This window comes from Sciurus vulgaris (assembly GCF_902686455.1).
Source record: "Sciurus vulgaris genome assembly, chromosome: 16".
Taxonomy (NCBI): Eukaryota; Metazoa; Chordata; class Mammalia; order Rodentia; family Sciuridae; genus Sciurus; species Sciurus vulgaris.
Genome location: NC_136477.1, coordinates 49025221 through 49031433, shown reverse-complemented (window position 1 = coordinate 49031433; position 6213 = coordinate 49025221).

Here is a 6213-nt window from a genome sequence, read left to right as displayed (position 1 = left end):
TTAAGGCACGACTCCTGGCATGACAAAAAGATTTTTTTTTTTTTTTTTTTTTTTTAAGTAGGGGAGAAAAAATGAAATAAAAAAAAAAAAGCTTAATCTTAAGGTAGGAAAAGAAAGGGTCCTAGAAGTGGAACACACATAAAACAAGAAAGATGGTAGCCTTAAAATGCATTATATTGTTAATTACATTAATTATAAAGGGGATAAAGCCTCTAATTGAAAGAGATTGTTGACGGGTTCAGTGGCACATGCCTGTAATCCCAGCAGCTCCAGAGGCTGAGGCAGGAAGTTTGTAAATTTCAAGTCAGAGTGTACCTCTGCCCCCAACACCTTTTTTTTGGTGGTGGGATTTTACCGTGTTGCCCAGGCTGGCCTCAAACTTCTTGGCTCAAGTGATCCTCCTGCCTCACTTAGCCTCAGAAGTTGGAGTTCAGGTTTTTTCTCTTTTTTAATTTGGTGAATTATGTCAATTGCTTTTGGAATGGGAAATTAATCATTTGGTATCATTTTCCTTCCAATTATTCAAAGATTTTCTTTAAGATTTCTTATAGTGCTAGTCTCCAGGTATTCTTTCATATTTTTATATTTGAAAACCAATTATTTTACTTTTTGTTGAAATGTACTTTCACTGAATATAGAATTTTGGGTTGAGTTATTGTTCTTTCAGTATATTAAAGATACTGCTCAGTCTTCTTGCCTTATTTCCAATGAGAAATTTTCTGTCATCCTTATCTTTATTCCTCTGTATGCAACATGTCCTGTGGCAGCTTAAAATTTTTATCACTTGTTTTGAATAATTTGATTATGATATGCCTTGGTGGTTTCTTTTCTTCCCCCAGGACTGGGATTGAACACAGGGGTGCTCTACCACTGAGCTGCATTCACACCCCTTTTTGTTTTTTGAGACAAGGTCTTGATACGATGCTAAGGATGGCTTTGAACTTCTGATCCTCCCACCTCACCTCCAGAGCGACTGGGATCACAGGCATGTACCACCATGCTCAGTGGTTTTTTTTTTTTTTTTTTTTTTTTGCAGTACTGGGGAACGAACCCAGGGACCTGTGCTTGCAAGGCAAGCACTTTACCAACTGAGCTATCTCCCCAGCCCAGGGGTGTTTTTTTATTGTTTCTCATGTTTGGGGTTTATTGAACTTCTCAGATCTGCAGGTTTATCATTTCCAAGTTTGGAAAGTTTTTCATTATTTCATAAATATAAAATCATACATCTAAGGCATTTTTATATTTCAAATATTTTTTTTTTCTATCTTTGCCCTCTTCTTATTCCTCTGGAGACTCCAATTACATGACTATTAGGGTGATTAAAGTTTTCTCCCCACTAATATTCTTTTCCATTTTAAAAATTGTCTTTTTTTTTTACTTATTTTTTAATGATTAATGCTTTTTAAAAATTTTTCTTGTTTTTATTTTTTATTTTTACAGACTGTATCATTGTACCAAATGTGGTACACCTTTTCATTTCTATGGTTATACATGATGTAGATTCACACCATTCATGTAATGATACATGTACATAGGGTAATAATGTTTGTCTCATTCACTATCTTTCCTACCTGCCCCCTCATTTCCCTCTACACAAAGTTCCTGCATTCTTTTCTAACCCACCCCTCCTATTATGTCTCATTATCCACTTAACAGAGAAAACATTTGGCCTTTGGTTTTTGGGAATTGGCTTATTTTACTTAGCATGATATTCTCCAGTTCCATCCATTTAGCTGCATATACCATAATTTTATTCTTCTTTATGACTGAATAATATTCCATTGTGTATATATACCACAGTTTCTTTATCCATTCATCTACTGAAGTGCATCTAGGTTGGTTCCACAATCTAGATATTGTGAATTGAGCTGCTATGAACATTGATGTGACTGCATTACTGTAGTATGCTGATTTTAAGTCCTTTGGGTATAAACTGAGGAGTGGGAAAAAATATGGAATGTTTCATGAATTTGCATGTCATCCTTGCACAAGAACCATGCTAATCTTCTCTGTATCATTCCAATTTAGTATAGGTGCTGCCGAAGTGAGCACTGTCTTTTGTTTCAATAGCTTATAAAGGGCTGGGGAGATAGCTCAGCTGGTAGAGTGCTTGCCTCGTAAGCACAAGGCCCTGAGTTTGATGCCCAGTATGGTGCAAAAAAAAAAAAAAAAAAAAAGAGTTTATAAAGCTATGTCTTTTTCACTCATGCTTTCTTCTATCTACAATGTCTAATCTGCTCTTAATTCCATTTATTGTAGTTTTATCTCTTATAGTTTTCATCTGTAGAAATCATTTTTCTTATTTTTCATGTTTTTATTTAACATTGAAAAATATTGAATCCAGTTAAAACTGTTTTAATGCCTTCATCTGATAATTCTAACAACTGTATCAGTTATGAGTCAGTTTTCATTTTTAAAAATACTTTTATATGGATTGCACTTTCCCGCTCTGCATGCCTGGTAGTCTTTGAGTAGCATGCAGGCATGGTTAATTTTATCATTTAGTGCTGAATAATTTTGTATTCCTATAAATATTCTTGAGCTTTGCTTTGGGGTGCAATTACTCAGAAAGAGTTTGATCTTTCTTGGTATTCCTTTAAGATTCATTAGGTAGGACCAGAACCAGCATTTACTCTAGGGATAATTTTTCTCCACTACTGAAATTGGAGCTTTCTTAGTAATTTACCCAATGCCCTGTAAATTATATTATATTTATTTTTGTTTGGTCCATGGGAACAGACACTATTCTTGGTACTGTGTATGTTCCCTCTAATCTTTTAGAGGATAGTTTTTCCCCAGGTTTGAGTTGTTCTTCATGTGTGCACTGGTCAGTAAGTATTCTTCATCTATTTGAGAAGGATCCTCCATAGACTCTGATGTTGCCTCTCCATGCAGTACTCTTCTTTTGGTCCTGAAAACCATAGCTGAATTCTCAGTTTCAACTCTTCTACTCATAGGGTCCACTGGACCAGAAAGGATACCTCTCCCTCCACGTGCAGCTGTCTGAAAATCTTCAGACAGGCTATAAATTGTAACAATTGTAGGACTCATCTGTTTTCCTTCTCTCAAGGTCATTATCCTTCATTGCCTGATATTCAGTATCTTCCAAACCATAGTTTTATATATTTTGTCTTTGTTGTTATTTTAGTTGTGAGGATAAATCTGTTCCCAGTTACTCTATCATGGTTAGAACCAATCACTTGTTTTTGTTTTTTGGTACTGGGGATTGAACCCCAGGGGTATTTTATACTGAGTTATATCTCCAGTTCTTTCTTTCTTTTCTTTTTTTTTTTTTTTTTTTAATTTTGAGACAGGGTCTCACTAGGTTGCTGACATTGGTCTTGAATTTGTGATCCTCCTGTTTCAGCCTCCTGAGTTACTGTAATTCCGGGCATACACCACCATGCCCAGATAGAATCAATTACTTTATAAGAGATTTATAGAATAAGAAAATTTTATTATTGTTTTAATAAGAAAAGTTGTTCCTGTTCTCCCACATAGTTGCATTTTTAGCACTGTGCACTCTGCTGTGTGGACCCATATGGTGTAATTTTCTTTCTGTCCAAAAAAGGTACTGTTAACATTTCTTGTAATGGGGGTCTGCTGGTGATCAATTCTTTCAGTTTTGATATGTTTGGAAAAGCATTTTTGGTTTTGTTTTTGAAAGATACTTTCTCTTCTCAGAGAAGAATCCATCCCAATAATAACAAGAAACAGAAATACAAAATCCATCTTTGGTGATTCCAAATAACTTCGTTTATCTTTGAATCACAACATATGACAATGGAAAGCAGATAGTGGAATGATAATATTGATGATGATGAAAGCACACATATATAATGTTGATTATGTCAGGTAGTGTTTGGCCAAACCAAACCAGAACCTGCAAGAAAGTCCATTGATAAAGGCCATAGAGCTGGCACAGGTACCTAGGAGAGTGGATTAGTATACATAGTATCATTGGAGAGGTGAACAAAAAAATATCTGACACAGCACCATTCTAAGTACTTTACATATACTTGCACATTTAATCCCCCAACAATTCCATGAGGTACTATTATTCCCAGATAAACAATGCATGAAGAAGAAATGTTCACCCAAACTGTGATACCCTCAGAAACTTTAAAGACACTGCTTTCCCTGAGAAAGAAAGATGCTCTAGTACAAGACTAATGAGAAAAGAAGGAAACATTTTTAGCAAAAAAGGACCTGTGATGGTAACCCTCTCCTCTAATTAATAAAGGGTTAAAAACAAAGGAAAGGAAATATTCCTGAGAGTGAGCACAATATAAAGAAATAAAAAAGTAAGAATAGCTCAGTCATAAAGTGCTGTTCTAGCATGTACAAGGCCCCTGGTTTCAATCCTCAGTACTGTAAGGGAGAAAGAAAGTTAAGAATAAAGAGATAAGGGACTGGGGGTGAAGCTCAGTTGGTAGAGCACTTGCCTATCATGCTCAAGGCCCTGGGTTTAATCCCCAGAAACACCAAGTCAAACCAAGCCAAAAAAAAAAGAGAGAGAGAGAGAGAAAGAGCGGGGGAGAGAGAGGGGGGGAGAGAAATATTTGAAAATCAATCCAGGAGGTAAGACATCTATTTCTGGAGGCCCTGAAAAAGAAAACAGAAAACTGTAAGAAGTAAAATTTCTACCTTTAAAAAGTACCAAAAAAAAAAAAAAAAAAAAAAAAAAAGTGAAAAAAGAGCCAGGTGCTGTAGTGCATGCCTGTAATTCCAGTGACTTGTAAGACTGAGGCAGGAGGATTTCAAGCTGGAGGCCAAGCAACTTAGCGAGACTCTCAGCAACTTGGTTCAGCAACTGGGTGAGACCCTGTCTCAAAATAAAAGAAAAAGGGTAGGGGGGTTGTAGCTTAGTGGTAGAATGTGCCTAGGTTCAGTCTCCAGTACTAGAAACAAATTTTTTTTCAGGTTCTCTGGATTGAAAAGTCTCCCCCATAGTATAGCATAATGAATGAAAAAGACCTGGACCACAGCCACACTTTTGAGAAATTTCATAACACCTGCACCAAATGTCATTATTGTATAACAGCCAGGAAAACTATTAGATTTTCATCATTTTCAAAGTGATTTTACATACACTGTCTAACTTTTTAAGTGGGCTGAGGTTTGGTGTCTGGTTTTGCATATATGGAAACAGATATGCTGAAGAGAACATCTGAGGATGATATATTTCAAAGCTTTCACAGATAACAGTTTAATAACACTGAGGTATGTTTGTGTGTGCACATGTATGCGTAGTAGACAAGCTATTTGGAATGCATGTCCAGTTTTCAAAATTAATAATTAGCTCTCAAAAGACAGAGCTCATGGAACCAAAGCCTTGCTATTCCCCCAGTCCACTGATGAACTGCTTTGTCAGGGTAGGTCTGAGTAACCAATTGATAGGCTAACCATACCTGAAGAAAAGGAGATATGATGTAATGAAGTGATGTTTTTTGCAAATTTGTTTGCCTGAATACCCTTGAGGTACAGTGAATACAGTCACCTCTTCTCATTGTGTGCTTTTTCACCTGGGCAAAGTTTTATATTTTCATAATCTTCAGATTCCTTCTGGTAGGTCTGGCCTTGGGAATCTCTCATTCATTTCTACAGTTATTACAGTAACTTGTTTACAATTCTGTCAGTAAACAAGACAGCATGAATTAAATAAATCGGCTACATCAACAAAAGGGGACATTCACTGTCTATTCCACAATGCCAGGAGGAGCCTGGTTGGGTAAACTGACCTGAGCGTGGCCATTCTCTTCACCAAATCTTCGAGGGAGTCTTCAGGCTTTTGGAAAATGGGTCAGAAATAGACACGGACAGAATGTAAATGGAAAAGTGGAACCAAGATGGTTCACCAAGATGGTGGGCTGCAGCTTCCTGTAACCACAGTGTTTGCTGAAACAAGGCTGTGGTTACAAAGAGGTTTGCATTCTGAGCTGCTAAAGACTATGCTGGGAATGGAAGCCAAAGCAGTCGATGGTGGTGACCACAGCCCAGAAGCTGAAACCACACTCTAATTTTGAACAACATGACTAGTTCTGGTTCTTTTCATTGCTTATGACTATTCATTTAGACTAAGAAGATTACATCTAGTTGTGTGTAAAATAACATCTTGAGAATAGACTGAACAAAATCATTTAGCCCTCAGTCATTTGTACTAACCTATAAAATGTCAGTGCAAACATTTTCTAATATACTTGTAAAGACACA